Source organism: Myiozetetes cayanensis, unplaced genomic scaffold, assembly GCF_022539395.1.
Source record: "Myiozetetes cayanensis isolate MyiCay16 unplaced genomic scaffold, myiCay2020 scf15, whole genome shotgun sequence".
NCBI lineage: Eukaryota > Metazoa > Chordata > Aves > Passeriformes > Tyrannidae > Myiozetetes > Myiozetetes cayanensis.
In genome coordinates this window covers 8,196,239-8,213,671 of record NW_026087159.1, presented here as the reverse complement: position 1 = coordinate 8,213,671, position 17,433 = coordinate 8,196,239, and positions in this window count along the sequence as shown.

The following is a 17,433-nucleotide window of genomic DNA, read 5'->3' as shown; positions in this document are numbered from 1 at the left end:
GGTTAATGACAACACTGCTTGTGACCACTAGTTGTTCACTTAAGATCAAGGTCTCACTATGTTAAGCATCATAAACACAAGAAGTCCTTTTATGGCTCTTTATCACCTGAAAGGATGGGTTTAAATGAAGAAATAGATCTGCATTTATCATTTCTCTGTCTAAGCTATTGACGACTCCTGTCCTTTCTCCTGCCTGGCTGCTGAGCTTCAAAACGAATCAGGGGCCTCATGTCAGGATTTAATTCAGTTGTATTATGTGTGTTAAAATAGTGAGTAGATAGTAACTGTCTCACTACACTAACAAAGATTACCTGAAGCAGAAAAGAAGCACTTAAATTAACAATCATTGGAGTCAGTAAAGCTCATGGTTGTATAATAATTATTCTGTATGCAAACCCTCAGTTTGCATGTCTCAACTTCTTGAGGGTCTTTTGATATTCAAAGACATATATATTGAGCAGAAAACACACTGGAGGTAAAAATATCAATGACTGAGACAACATGAAGAATTACAGCATGTGTTAAAGGCAGCTGTCTCCAAACATTTTGATTTTACTCTAAAATGAAAGGCTTGGCAGGATTCTGTCAATGCCAAAAATACATCAAATTGGAGGGCTGGTTTAGAGCACTAAATAGCAAAGTAGGGCAATTAACCACTCCACAATTAAAATGGAATAGTAAATAGTTCAGGCCTATTTCACAGCTTCTCTGGACACCCAAGTGCTGCCCTTCAGTGTCTAAAAGTTGACCCACTCACAACTCTCACTCTTCGTTATTAAATCTTGTTCATCATAGAGGACCGTAAGATGTCTCACATGGATGAAGGAATATAAATAGTCTTGTTAAGCTGAGTTTACAGTGCATCTGTATTTAAAATAATCTCATTTTCTCTGAACACAACAGCCAGGACATCTGTATTTGGTATCATGGGGTTTCCAGACTCTGAAGCAAATCAGGCTGATCTACAATTTTGCACCACTACCACGGGAAGTTTCAGCTTTTGATTGTCTTGCTGTGAGGTCAGTGGCACATATGTGCATAATAAAATCCAAGCAGGTTGTTTGTGTGTGTCCCTGCAGTACAGAATCTCCCATCCCCTACAATTCCTGCCATTATCTGACACAATCCTGTTGTTCAGCCTGTGCTGAGAACACTGAACCCCCAGCACTGTGGGCAAGCACTGCTACAAAGGCAGGAGTTCTGAGTTACTGCCATTCTCCTTGCTTTACTCCCTGAACAATTTGTAACCTTTCAATGGCTCTCTTACTCTGGACTGATGATCACTTGCTTTTTCTCCTAAAATTAAAGACAGGCGCGGGAAATGGCACATGTACAAAATGCATCACTTATTTACGGGCAGGAACCATATTCATGATAGATTCATGCAGCTTGAGCAGCTTTGAAGGGCTGCAGCTGAGATCAAGGGCAATGCCACTGAGAATTTCCTCATGTAAAGCCATATGTCAGGTTCATTAGTATATTTGCTTCTGCCATTTACAAGCACAACTGTAAATTGCACTCTTGCTACCCTCACAGATTTTAGAGAATATTGACATAGCAGAGCGCCTGGCCCCAATTACAGCTCACCAAAGTCAAAGCTACAAGACTCATAAACACCCAGGACAAATGAACCACAGGGAAAGAAAAGCACCATCCAAGGAAGGCTGGAAGTAGGTCCTATTAATAGCTACAGACCTGTGGGACCAGGAAAGCAGCACACACGGGTAGACAACAGTGACCTACATTCACAAAAAGGTTACAGAGAGCACCAACAGGCCACGAATCACACTCACAAATAGAAGGGCTGCTCCACAAATCAGTGGGTTTGGTTTCTTGTGTATTTGTTTGTTGTTTTTAATTCTTTGTGATAAAAGGTTGTTATTCTCTTCAGCTATTGAATCAAAATGCACTAAAAGTTGCATCAGTAATACAGAGGCGCAGGCCAAATGTGACTGTTCTCATAGAAAATGTATCAAATTCAACATTTAAATAAGAGACTGATTTACAGACAGCATATAATCTTTGCTTCTCCTCTTGAATCCTATAGACATAGCAGCTCCATGAAAACTGTTCATTTTTTAATGGAGGGTAAGATTTAATTTTATGTTTTATAGAACAAACATTACTCAGATCACATCTCACTTAGGATGTGAACAGATTAAAAGACACCTGAAGGAGGATGAAGAGCTAAGCCTGGACCAGGCAGAGCAGGGGTGGCTCCTGACAATGGTGATTCTGCTCCCTGCCTCTGCCTTCTGCAACCTTGAACTATTGCTGATGTAACCAGCATAAAAAGCCCTCTGAAAAATCCTTCCTAAGGACAATAGTGATCTGAAACATGATTTTTTGGCCAATACTAAGCCTTAAAGTAAAGTACATTTTTAAATTTTGTGGATTGTTATTTCCCTTCAAAGGCTGAATCAGAGTGATGTCAGAGGAGCAGGAATCACTTAACCCACTGTTAATGTACAGTATATTTTAATGCTCAAGCTCCACTCAGGTACTAGAATAATTACGTGTATTTATAGAAGCACTTTTAGGGACCAAAGATTTGGATTTTGGCATGCGAGCAAAATAATCCAATAAGAGGTGTTAAGGCCAGAATTTCTTGACCTTTATATTTGTCAAAGTTGTTGGTTCAATAAAGGTCAAGATGTGTGACAAAATTCAAGCCTGTCTAAGCCAATTAATGACAAGTAACCAGACCATTAAAAATCTCATTTATGCTGAGCAGTCAAGTGGGTTATGTGAGGGCAGTCTGTACCTCAGATAGCCTGCACACTTGGTTACAGGCTTGCTGTGACACAATAAAGGGCAGAAGGCAGGAAAATGAGAGAATACTTCAAGTTTTAAGAGGAACAGGATATTGTTTCCAGCTTTCCCAGCAGAAAGAGAAACAAACAAATTCATAAATAAAATAGTAGCCCTTCCTCATTTAACTGTAAATATTGGTAATTCACAAGAAAATTATGAGAAAAAAACTAAACATTAATAATTCATCGATACATTGCATTGATAAAATACAAAACACAGCTATGTGCAGTTCATCAAGCATCACTGATATGCAGCTGTAAGATATTAAAGAAATATTTTGAAAGTATTAACATGCTCAGGGATCTCTTTCAAAACTCTGGAGAACTGAACAAGTAAAGGACATGGCCTGGTTTTCTCTAGGACAGAGCTCACTTTCTTCTTAGTAGCTGGTGTCGTGCTGGGCTTTGTGTGGGAATAACGTCAACAACACACCGAGGGTTGGTCGTGCTCACTCCGAGTCAAGGACTTCTCAGTGCCTCACGCTGTGCCAGCGAGCAGGTGCACAAGAAACCAAGAGGGAGCATGGCCAGGAGAGGTGACCTGAGCTGGCCAAAGCACAGAACACCCTGCCCAGGATATAAACTGGGGGGAGTTGCCCAGAGGCCACTGATCACTGCTCAGGGCCAGGCTGGCATCGCTCAGCAGGCAGTGAGCAACTGTATTTGCATCACTTGTGTTCCTCGAGTTTTATTCCTATCTCTCTCTTGACCTTTCTCCCCCTTATTATTATTAATACATTTTACTTTATTTTAATTATTAAATTGTTCTTGACTCACAAGTTTTACCCTTTTCCTTCTCCTCTTCATCCCACTGAGCCAGGGGAGGCAGTGAGTGCCTGCAAGGTACAACCATGACAGTCATGAGAAAAACAGGAAAACAGAACCCGAATTTTGCTCTTAATGTCTGGTAACTTTAATTTCATTCCCTAACAAAACAACGAAACTTGGGCCAAAATTATTTGTTCGGTTGTTGTTGTTCTTTAAATTATTAGGAAAGTGCAATAGTGGTTTCAAGGTCTTAAATTATTGCATTTAACTAAGGTCTTTTGAAACCAATGGACAAAAGAGCAAGCAGGTTGCTTTTATTCACACTAAAAATCACTGGATTTTACCATAACAGCAAAGTGTTTTCACTAAGTTTAGATTTCAGTTCAGAAAAATGTATGAAATCCTGCTTTGTTAGGTAAGGTGTGATGCTGATGGAAAGAATATGTTCCAAAAATGAAAGGCAGCTTGTACATATTTTCTATTTCTACCTATTCGATAAATAGCGAGCAGAGACAGCAGGGCGGGCAGGGCTGTGCCCCGGCCCCACAGAGCCCTCCCCACACAGAATGGACTCCCGCGCCGGGCACAGGCGGCTGTGGCGTCGTGGGCTTTGCATCCACTCATTGTCTACTTCTCACACACAAACCTTCAGCACACGTGACTGTGCTTAATAAGTAAACATAATAATATATAATTCAAATATGTGATGCTCAGTGCGCTATATAAGCAGCTAGTAAGGATGAGGCCTGGGACACATCACAGCACCCAGTTTGGGCACTTTCTGGAAAAACCTTCTAAGCAAAACTCAAAGTCGCCTCTGAGGGAAACAGATACTTACCTCACACTTTCTTTCTTTCTTCTTGTCACCACATGTCTCCATAGCTATTTTAGCACTAATTCAGTAACTCTTCTCCCTTACCAATGTGTTCGCCTCAACACAAAATTTAGACCCGTTCCTTACCCCCATCCCTGCAGTCTGCCCTCAGCCCGGGCTGGCTCTGTCTGCCCCTCTTCTCTCCTACTGCCTCCTCTCCCCTTTCTCCTCAAGTCCCACCAGCTTTCTCTCATCAATAAAATAAGGGCAAAGCTCTTTCATGTATTTTCCCCACTTTGCTATAGCTGAATCAGTGGGATTTAATTCCTAGGAAAAATTTGTCTCCCAATATTCATAAGATTTATAGGTTTAAAATAGTGCTAAATTTGCTCTTTGGTTACAATAATATTTTATCATGCATTCCATCTGTAACAACAAATTAAGTCCTCACTAAGAAAAACACATTCATCTAAAACATAGGAATCTGAAGTAAATACATTCCTTTACAGCTGTTATTTTTGTGAGTGTTGCCAGAGATGAGAGAAACCTCAACACAATATCTTTTCATAGCCTTCCATCACATTTCAGCTTTCCTTCAAATAAGACCCAGACAGAACAGTACATATAAATACACACAGGAATAAGATGTAACCTGGAGTAAACTATTCTTCTACTTCAGCCTGTACCAGGGAAACCTGTGAGCAAATTATCAGCCTAAACTACTTACAGTGTTTCAGGTTTTTTGGAGTTTTTTTGGGATCAGGGGTTTGGTTGGTTGGTTGTTGTGGGTTTGTTGGGGTTTTTTTCCTAACAATATGTGGCAGCAATTACACTTCCGAATTAAGAGGGTCTGCAAGTTAATTCTAGGAAATCCAACATATACTTTGTGCAAGGCAGGGTTACCCACATTTAAAAGAAAAATTAAAGGTTCTGAACATGCTCCAAATTCTCCGAACCACCCAACAGTTTCCCATTCACAATATGCAAAATATCTGTATTTCTAGGGATGAGAGAGAAACAAACTTATAGTGTAGATAAGTCCCAGATAATTTCAAACTCTAGCTAGCAGAGATAAAATTCCTTTTGGTTGTTTTTTGGGGGGTTTGTGGGTTTGTTTGGTTTTGGTTTTGTTTTTTTTCTAATCTGGAGCATGTTAGTGACAGTATAACTATGCAATTTATTTTTTTTTTTTTTTTAATGCAAAAGACATGTTGAGCCCTGGAGAATCTGCAAAGTCCAAATCAGAAGCCCTGCAGAACACCAGTCTATTCACCAAGCTTCAATTCGCAGAGTCTCAGCACTTTGCTTCCTCTGAATGGTACGACTAAAGAAACCGAAAACTCTCTATTAGTATTTCTGTAATGCAATTTAAAACATGACTCCCCTCTGCTTTTGCAGGGATTGGAAAGCACAGTCGTTTTTCACACTGCGTGGAGCTGAAGCTCTCGCTTTGCAAATAGATACAAGCCTGAGCATCCCAAAATGAAAGGTAATAATGTATTTGTGTTTCTTTCCAAGCCTAGTTCCTCTACTCATCAAATTTCAGAATGATTGAGGAACAAACAAGCTGCAGGTAAGCTGGCAGGTTTTCAGTTTAGTAGTGCATTGCAGTTTTTGTATTCTCCACCTTAGCAGGCACTTTATTTTGCTGACAGTTTCCTTTAACAGAATGCAGCTTAATTATACTCAGCATTACCTGATCAGCAGGAGTTTACTTCGTTCATACTTTTTTTTGTCTACTAAATGTATGAATTGAATCTGGTCCATACCTACCTTTACAATCTGCAATGCTTAATTTAACAGCCTATATTGCATTATGTTTATGCTCAAAAAGAAATGTAATCTCAAGATGATTCATAGGTGCTCCCAGTTGCCTACATAATGAGTACTCAGAAGACTAACAAAAACTGATTGTGCCCTGGGAATCATTGTACAACACATAAACTTTCTGTACAGCCTGAGTCAGTTTGCAAACTCCATTTTGATGGAACAGCTCATTCTTGCAATTCCTAATTCTGAGCTACACTTCAAGAGGGGGATGGGACAAGATCAATGACACAGAGGGGACAGCCTTGGGTGTCTCCACTGCGACAGACACACACCTGGATCATCTCTCATCACAGTCAAATCTGTTCTCTGTTTAAAATTTGAGTTCTGTGTGGGGTGGGGAAAAAAAAAAAAAAAAAAAAACCTAAACCACAAAGACCACCTGGCCAAAGAACTCATGAGAAGACCCAAAGTAGGAAAGGATGCCAGAAGAACAAAGAAATAAAGCCTTATAAATCAAGGAGTCTCTTGGTACAAAGTTAAGCTGACTTGCAGCAAAATCAGCCAGGCAAGCCTCCAGGTGCCCGAAGAAACACTGCACAGAAGAAAGGGACGTCCTCAACCTTTCAGGGGACTGTGCCCTCAGCCCAGATGCTCCTGAACACTGTGGAGGTCAAGGCAGGTCAGCACTCTGTGTTGTCTCTGGCACTGCTGCCCTCTACAGCCCCCAGAGCAAGAAGCCATTTGCTGCAGAATCTCTTTTTGACTAGCTCTGCTTCAAAGCAGACAGGAGTTATTCCCAGAGCATGGATTTGACCAGACCGTGAAACAGAGACAAGCACTCTGCTAAAGTCAGAGCCTGAGCTCCTGTCAGCTCTCCCAGAGAGCGGGTACAGGCTCACAAAAGGAGGAAGGAAGAGTCACAAAAGGTAGTAGGAAGGGTCAGAGACTTCTTGTCCCCTCTCCACAGGAACACAGCAGACAGAGCACTTGCCCAGGACGTGGTGAACTGTTTTCAGCTCTGTCTCCTGATGCCAACTCAGACATGCCTTCCTTCTAGAAAACATCTTTAATTGTAAGGTGGGGCCTAAAGAATTGCTCAGCTGTGCAGGCAGCTTTGTCATGTTACCTTGTTTTTATGCTTTGAATAATCTCCCCATCACCTTTGTTTTGCAAGCCCACCTTCCCAGTGTGTGTCTGTAGCATGTGATGGCAACATTTGCTTCCTATTCCTTCTCCCAAAGCTGTTCCACTTTGTAGACCAGAAGTTTTCAGAATAAGTGAGAGAGAACACAGCATGGGGCACAGCTCTGCAGGCTTACAACACTAAGTACAGAGAGCTTACAAGGCCACTTACAAATAGATGGATAAAATAATGTTTTCTCCTATCCTGGAAAAAAAAAATCTACATAAGTGTCTCCAGAACATTACCAAGTCCTCCAGGTTCTACTAGAGTATCAATTAGAATAACAATGCCACTAGTGGCTTCACAACTTCCAGTTGAGCCAGACAGCACACACAACTTCCCAACACCATCCTGAGGATTTCAGCTCCAGTGTACAATTATTCAGTTCTAGGCAGGATTGTGGTAGACACTTAATTCCAGACTCTCTTAATTAAATCAAGGCATGGTGTTTTACTCTTCTTGGGTACATCAAACTTACTGGCAGTAGCAGCATCCAGGCTGCATTAACGTTCTCAATTTCTTGCTAATCTGCCTCAAAGGACATGAACACATAACACCACTGACTTCAACGTGCTCATATTAAAACAGAGCAAAGTTTTAGCATTTATTTATGTAGGAAGATTTTCTTGAATCAGGGTCATAACTTTTATGATAAACACAGATTCAAGCCCTGTTTCTGGTAATGCTTAAACGCTGTCCTAGGCATGGGAGGACTTAACTGCACCTTAGAGTAACCACTGTGCTGGGAGGGAGTTTGTTTGCAGACATTATGGCCAGCAGTCCATATTCAGGAAGACACTTGCAGGTATAACAGAAATCAGCCATCCTCTCCACAAGCTGCCTGCCTGTACCATGTGCAGGAACTCAAAAGCACCACATCTGCCTCACTCTGAGTATAATTGCTACAAATTGAAAATAACAGCGTTTCCTTTCTACATTGTTTCAGCCTCAATAGCTGCACAGACACCCAAGATTGAAATCAAGAGTTGTAGATGAGAAATTTAGATATAATTGAGCGTGAAGCATCTCATTTCAGACAAATTGTTTTGCTTTAATACATACAAGTGTACTGGTAAAAGATGTTTTGAATTGCAAAATCCAATCAATGAAAGTGTAAAAGAAATTAGTTACATTTTGCAAAACACATAGGAAAAATGTTTTCTATTGAAGTAAAAGGAACATTTCCTCTCTCGTGAAACAGGAGTTTTTTTAGAAACTATTCTATGGTACATAAATCACATTCAGCCCAAAAGTACATGTATTAAAAGAAGGAATTTCAGTAGCCAGCAGAGCTCAAGAAGTTCTTACCTTTGCTGAATAGCTAATTAGAGCACCCATCTATCATTCAAAAATTATCAGAAAAGCTAAAAAGGGAGGAAAACAAAAGAAACAATAAATATACATGGTGGTGAGACAACTAAATAAGCTGTGTCATCACTAGACTTTAGGAAGTCTCAAAATTCAATGCCAGTGGAAGCAGAGTGAAAATACCACGGCAGGGAGATTCTGCAGCGTGGCTCAGGAGGAGCAGCAGCCTCCAGGGAGCTCATAAGCAGCCACTGTGCAAAACCACAGTCATATCACTGGCTTTTACATCTGCCATGTTGGGACAAGCAGGAATGTGTGGAAAGCTGATTAAATTAATGGACTGTTTCACCCAGGGCTCATTTCTCCTTAGACAACTCTCCATTTAAATGCAGAGCTCTGTGACTCCTGGTTTGTAAGAGAGGGGGTTATAGAACTCACAGAAAGGCATGTTCCTGTCCAATACTTTACTGAAGACTCAGGGAGCTGCTATCCCTAAAGTACAACAACATACACAGAGGAAAGTGTTTAATGATTGGAATCATCACTGCCTTCACTTTGCCTTCTACTTTCGTCTGTGTAAGAAATGTTGCCCAGCATATCTTTTGGGGGAGTTTGTTTTGCCAGCTGCTGCACTTTTGAGGGATAATAAAAACACAGTCAGTTCATAAAAGTGTATCTTTGAGAGGCTCTAATCTCTCTGTAAAAGTCTCTGTGTAGAAGAAAGGAGCCAGAAGAGGCAGGAGGGAAGGGGTCAGTATGTGAAGCACTGGGAAAATTTCAGAGTACTGGAGCAAGTAAATGACATGGAAACGAGCTGAAAATCTGAGAAAGACAAAGAAAATGAGAAGTTCAGGTAGTTCATGGAAGACACTGCCCCATTCCCATTTCTACCAAACTGTTCTGATGGTGACACTGCTGGCAAGCACTGATGGAATCTACAGGATTTGCATGGCAGCATGGAAAACTGTTCTCTGTAATGGAATCCATAATAAAAACATGCACCTAATCATAAAACTCTGGCTATAGCCAACAATATTTTATAGAAAAATGTAGCAATGAGAATTTATTAGCTAAAATAAGTAGCATACACAACTGCATGTTGTTACAGCTACAAAACCTATCACGTTGTAACTGGAGACTGTGCAAGTGATTGTTGTCTAAAGCCATGTAAGCACCACAAATTCTGGACCTAAACCACCCATTTGTATGGTAGCAACATGTTAGACTCCAGGCTGCTCCTGCAAATCCTTATAAAGTGACTGATTTATCTGATCTGCAGGTAACAAATCAATATAATGGCAAGCATAAAGCTAACAATATATTTTGCAAAATTCACTGCATGTATGACATGATACACTTTGAGACACCCTTACCACACTGAGGTCCTGATGTAAAAATTAGACAATGATAGTTGATTTTGTGAATGCAAAATTTTCTATGGTCTACCAGAGGTTTGCCTATTTTTTTTCCCTTTGAAAAGACCACATAACTTGTTAGCTGGTCTCATCTCTAGGGATAAAAAGATCTTGCTTCATATAACCTCTACCCATAATTTGACAGCATTTAGCAATTTCTGCTTATTGAAGCTGAATTAATTCATAAAGTACATGAATTACAACACTTGTTACTTGACCAGCAAATGTGCCCACACGATCACTGAGGTCAGTGAAGGGACACTGCCAGTGCCTACAATTTATTAGTTTGCACAGAATTTCCAGATCAGTTTTTTTAAGCCCTTGAGCATAAGTATTTGAAACATAGGGATATGAAAAATAAACATGAAATTAAATTATCAAGTGCAGTGTTCTTAACTTTTAAGAAGTGAGAATATAGCTGATCCAACACTGCTTTTAGTTACTTCATATACTGTTTAAATGTCAAATAAACTTACTTTACACTCTTGTCTGAGCCCAACCTTCCCCCCACCGTGAAGCTGCAGCTTCTCTGTAGTTTATTTCTCTTAGCTGCAGATAACTGTTACATCAATGAGAAATGCCATTGTGAACTGAAAGGATCTTTGTTACTTTATAACAGACAATTCTTCCATCCATAATACATTGTCTCTGTGGGTACAGATTAGCACCCACACATGTCAACATGACAGACTGAAAGGGGGATGAGGAAAGGAGAAAGATGGATGCAAGTGTAAACTGCCAGCTGAGAGACAACACTAGCAGAAGAAGGGAGAGCAGGATGTTTTTCTTCCCAAGTGAGGGCTGAGGCAAAGATCAATCCACTGCTTGTAGTACCGAGGCCTTTCACATGCATCAAAAAACACTCCCAGCACGTGCCCTGGGAAAATTCCAGATAAAACCTCCCCACAGCATGGCAATGCTTGACACACACTCAGTTGAAACAACTGCTACATCATGTCCCTGAGGCTACAAGAAGTTAGTGAAGATAAAACAATTCTTTTGTACGCTGCACAGTTTTGCTGTGGGCTTGAGGATCCATCTGCCTAGAAGGTGTATGAAAAATAAAAGCTGTTGTGTTGATTTTAATTCTTATGGATGTTTCTGATCAAACATTATTCTACAAACACAGCTGTTTGCTCTATAGCACTAATCCACTAACTATTCCCTATTTTTGAAAGAAATTTAAAATAAATATTTTAACCAAAGGAGATGTAAATTTCTTTTCTTAATGCAAGCCCCCTCATTTCAGATTCCAGTGCATCATTTTGGTGTACCAAGCACAAACTACCCTTTCCTTTCCAACAGCCTCAGCAGCAAAAGCATAAGAAGCACACTCAGGTCTGGAGTGTTATAACTTAACAGTAGCAACGTGCCTTGGGCTGATACTGTCAGGAGAGGTCATGCACTGGGAAGAATATTTTAAAAAAATCAATCCTCTAGGCAAGTTCTAGAGTGTAAGGGGAATCATGTAAGAGCTTTAAAGTCTCCTAGATCTATAATGTTTGTGTAGTGGAGTGAAAGGGCAGGAAGGCAGATGATTAGATACAGAACGGGAGTTTTAACTGGTTAAGAAGTACAAAAATGCTCAGCATGAAAAGTATTGAGAACCTTGACCAAGGAGGAAAAAAGGCAAGCCAGGCTTCTCTTGATTTTTGGAGACAGTTTCTCACACACTGAAGGACCAGCAAGCTACCGGACACATCTCAGAGCTACTGCAAAGACACAGACGAGTATGGTGTGTTCATACACAAATGAAATCTTTGTGCAAAATCGTTGAGATCCAAGACAAAAAAGTACTTGGGGAGCCTTTACAATTCCTGCTACACTATTTGTTTTATTTATTTAAATAAATAAATAGAAGGTTTGCCTACAGGGCAAATGAAACCATTTCCAGCCTTGATAGTGAAAGGCTCCCCCTCCATCGTAGTTCCCCTTTATTTTTCAGTATTGACTGTAACTTTAAGCAAGGCACTCTGTCAGGTTACCCAGCGATCAGTCTCTACAATGCACAGGTACAATGGAGTGAGACAAAACCAAGGGAAAGTCTTAATACATTCCCACATTATTTCTCAGATTTTATTTTTTACCTTCTTCATCCTTTTAACCCCAAAATGAGCTTTCTAATTTGCACACTAAGTTCAAAAGCACAGCTCACCCTGACCAGTTAATAAACCTCAGCAAAGCCCTATTGCTTTAGTGCTAAAAGATCTATACAGACTTCAAAGCATGTTTTTCTGAGCTTGTTAAATGACAACGAGCCCACAGTAATGAGCTGGCCACATCAGCTATTCTGCTCCGCACTCTCTTTCTTTAGGTTGTGTTTTGCTCTCGGTTTTGAATTTGAAAATTCCCACTGTACTGGGGGAGGGGAGTAGGAAAAAGAAAAGAGTTCCACTCAAAATATTACAGGCAAATTGCTCTCAGAGCAGCACACCATTAGCAAGTTTTTAAGACCCAGGCATATCCTCTTTTTAAGCAAAGTGAGACCTCCAGCAAGAGCAGCAGGAGATTATGATCCTCTTCATCTTACATTTTGTGCCAGCCCTAACTATTATAAAAGAAAGGTTGCTCTGAATATTCCACTCATTTTTTACCATTACCCTTCTCTCCCCTTTCAGGAAGGGCTTTCAGTGCATTGATTGTATTTCTGTGCCGTGTTCCTGGAAATATTTAATCTAAAATGACAACTTGACTAAATACAGTAACTGCCATTTTATGTAACCAGCCAGAGAGGTGCAAAAGTCAGACTGCTGCTTCACTTCGTAAAATGGAAAATAAAGCTCAGGGAATACACATATAACATTTTCTGTCCATCAGTCTATGCTTTCATTTTACAGTTTTATCTGCTATCTAAAAGCTACTTGTTTACCAAGTCACTCTTATCTTTCTTTTGTGTGAAACTTCTTTGCAATAAATAAAACGCCTTGTGCTTGCTGTGCCTCCAGATTGTTTTGATTTCAAACACACTCATGATTTCATTTTGATTTCCCTTCCAAAAATTATATTTCATATTATGTCATAGCATCAAAAATAAACCAACAGAGGATACTATTTCTGGGGTTTTTTCCCCCCGTTTGTTTTCTAAACAAAATTAAATGTATCTTTCTTTTAAAATTTTTGGGGCATTTTCATGGAATTGAAATGAACTGGAATTAATGGAGCTGCAGAGGGTGGTTCCAAAAGTAAATAGAAAGATGAGCATAAACTAAGTTGACTACAAATTACTTCCTATAAGAAACTATTGTACTGATTAATCCACTAGTGAGACAGGTCTTAGCAAGATTATTCTCACTGTTCACTGAATTTCATACAATATTTAGATGATCTCAGAACTTCAGCTGACAAACACACTGATGGCAACAGGAGAAGTGACAATGATTCTAGAAATAAAACTGAAGTTCCTCTATTGATAGTGTTAGAAATTAGCTCCTTTGCATGAACCTAGGAATATAATTTAGCTTTTCCCATTCACATGCAAATGCACTATTCCTAGTGAACAAAAGATATCCCAGGGAAGAAATTAAAACATTATAGAATCTAATAGTAGGGTTATTACATGCCAACCAAGTTTTGTGCTGTGCTTTGTTTCAGGTCCTGTGTGATGTGACAGCTGTTTCTATTCAGATGATATTTTAAAGGAAACATTTTCTGTAATTTCAGCTGACTCATTCAAACTAGCAATACTCCATTTTAAAATACCATTGAGAAAATGCAAAGTGTTTCTTCACTGGAGACAGCATTTACTGCTCTAATCTAATGCAAATGTTAGTTGGAATCAACAAGCCTGCACAAATGCCAAATCGCTTGTCCTCCTTAAGATGACTTCACACCTAACACAGCAACAGACATAATTTGCCAGAAAACACATTAAAAAGCAGTTTAAAATGTATCACTGTGTATTATCTCTATGGTAAATAACACAGTAGGTCCCAGATGGCTGTTCCAAACAAAACAAAAACACAAAACCAATGCCGAAACACACCAAGGTCTGTGATACAAATTCTGATGGTACTAATGTTGCAAACCCTAATAGAGACAGCACTCTGACATGAATAAAAGTTTCTTTCTAGAAAGGGATAGCCAACAGGTTGCCAAAGTCATCTTTTGAAGACAAAAACATTAATTTCAATAGTAAAACCATTTTTTCCAGCTATTCGCAGGTAAGTTCCATCCTATTTCCCAAAACAGAAGACAGATGTGGGACTTGGTAAGATTGAAAAATTATTGATGTTGAGATGAGGAATGCACAGGTGTCTCAGGGAAGGGCACAGTGCTGAGATTCCTTTGCCTTGTCAGAAGCTGCTCAAGCCACACCCCCAGACAGTGCAAACAGCCCTGTGCCTGTGGGAAGGGAAAGGCAGCAGAGCTCGTGGGTTCAGCGATGCCAGAACTGGGGATGGGGCACTGAGGGATGAGCCATATGGTAACAAGAAAATGGCAGCCATTTAGGTGGCCATAGGAGGATCATTTGTTTTGTGGGCAGTGATCAAAGCTAAAATGAAAAATAAAGCAGGAAGACTGAGGAAAGCACCTGGTGCTGCCAACTGGAACAGCTGATGCCATAAACCAGGTTGGTGATTATGCAGATGTAATCCTTTATAAATCTGTCCCAGCATATGGTGAACAGGAGAACAAAGATGGCCAAAATACCAAAGCATACTCTCTGTTGGGGTTCCTGAAGGTATCCCAGAGATGTAAGAAGTAAGACCAGACACAGCTCTGAGACTGGTCCTTCAAGATGAGGATGATGAAGGCCAAAACTATTGCTGTCAGCAAGGTACTGTTTTTAAGAAAATAAAAAGGAAATAAAGGCAGAAAAACCAAGCACATCAATACCAAACTGGGGATCTATCTCCACATTAAAATGTGAGGCTGGGCACTGATGGGATTGTTTGCAGCTCTGGGGGATGCCAGGATGTCCGCTCGCGATGCCCGGAGGGTTCCACACCATTTTGACGTGGCTGAGACCCGTAAGACAGGGCTGTGCAGCACAAATACTGACATAACACAGTCCTGGCACTTGCATTTAGCTAAGCTTCAGTATGCCTTTCATCTCAGCACTCCCTGAGCCTTTTATTTTAACATGGCAACTCCTCCTTGCCCTTTCATCCCTCCTGCCTACTTACAAGAACGTGACCCCAGCTGCTAATCCTCAGCCTGGCTTTGTGCACTGCTCCAGGCTCTCCTTCAGTGAAACCACCCATGAGGTATTTCATCTTGAGGCTCAGGACAGGTGCAGCAAGAATGGCAAACACCGTGGCAGGTCAGTGGCAGGGAAAGGGAAACACCAACACACCTGGGAAGCCACATCCCAGCCAGTCCTCGTGTTAGATCTGGCTCCATTGAGCAGCAGGGGTTCTGTGTGTCATGCTGTGAAATGCTGATCACATTCATTAAACCAGAACTCCCCAGCACGTCAGCAGGTTACCAACCAGCACTTAGATGGCACTGAACTGAAGAAACTCCTGGGGAAATCTCACCTGCATGAAGTTTTGGCATTGGTGGCTTGTAAAGTTTACCTAATATACTGTGCATAATTGTGATTCCTGAAAGCATCAGGCTTTGTATTCCAGCCTTTCTAGAACAAACAATAGACAGTGTACCCAGTGGGAACAAGAAAACCCTCTGTAAATTCGACTAACATATGCCCCAACTTTCTGCACAGAGCAGATCATCAGTATGCACAGCAGATCACGTTGCAGGACACACAAACGCTCTCCCAAGGCTGTGTCAAATCCATCAGTGGTTTTGCTAATTGATAAAAGAATGTCTGAGGCTGGAAGCTGGTTCAGGTTCACATCACATCCCCCTCCCAGACGGCTCTGAAATATTACATTGGTACTGGGAGCAGCAACAACACAGTTCTCCTCAAAGACCTGTTGCCATCTGTTGCCAAACCACATCAGAAGGGGATGACAAGAGTCTTTAGTCCATCACCCTCTCATGTGCTAAGTGGAGAGACAGGAAGCAGCAGAGACATTCACATGCTGTCAACGATTTCAGGAACAGATTAATTGAAGGTGGCAGAATGAGATGGGCTGATACAGACTGACTGGAGTGAAATTACTCAATATTTGGCCAGTTCAAGAATATGCAATTTTTTTAGAATGCTTTTGTACGGACATTTCATTCAGTTTTAATTATCTTAAACAGGTGAGATGGGTGAGGAAACAGAGGCAGAGAGTTAAAGCTCCACAGGCAACACCAGTGCCATGGCTTGTGCAGATCCTAAAGCAGAACTCAGGACATGAGTTCTGCGCCCCTTGCTCCAGGCTGGGATATACAGATTCTTTCTCAAGTGAGCTCAGCACTCTGACAGATTTCACAGGGAAACACAAATCTATCAAGGACTATCTGGTATTGAGAGTATCACTATTTTATTCCATATTCTCATTGAATTTGCTTCCAGATCGGTTGATTTTTTTATGCCATTTTTTCAGCTCTTATTAGAGCATAAAAGTTATAACTTGGTTCTAGTTTGAATTTATTTCTACTCTGGTATAAATATTTATCAGGTAAAAAATACAAAGTAGGGAGAATGAAAAGAGGTAGCATTAAAGCACAGGATAAATCATTATGTCAAAAAGATTGCAAAAAGAATCGAGTATTCAATTACTCCAGATGTCTGTTTGTCCTTTCTGACAACAGAGTTCCTTGACAGTCTCACATTTACAATGGGCACAAATTAAAGTGAGAAACACAAAGGCAATTTCTGCAAGTGTTTATAACTTCAGATTACGGCTGGCCAAGTGCAGTCACACTCACTAGAGTTTCAGTCACACGACACTGAAAACTGATTACCAGAGCCATTACCACACTGAACGGTGCCTGTGAGATTGAAAGCAAAAGCCAAAATGTAAAATCTTTATCCCATCTTATTAAATGGCTATTAAATAATAGAAATGCACCGGTAAGTATTTCAGAATGACATTTACAAGCAATAAAGCACAGAAGACAAGGCAGACAATTTTCTCCCAAGTGTATTACTGTAAGACAGAGACAGTTTTAAGAAAGGTGCTAAGGGGCAACAGCAGGTCACTCCAAGGATTATGGGTTTGTATCATTTCTTACAGCTCTACTTTATGTGGTTACTCTTCCCACCTTACCACTCCAGACAAGAGCTATGCATGCCCAGACACAGATAACGTCACACATTTACAGCCACCAAGGCAAAAGGTCACCAACCACATTGCTTCTGTCATTGCTGAAATGACCCCCCACCCCTGTCACAGTGCCCAGGGGCAGACTGGACATGACAGGGCTCTGTCCTGCCCTCCTGCAGAAAGTGTAAAGAGCACAAAGTCCAGGGGATACCTCAGTGACCCACAAGGAGGGACACTGGGGGTGAGGTGGGAGTCCATC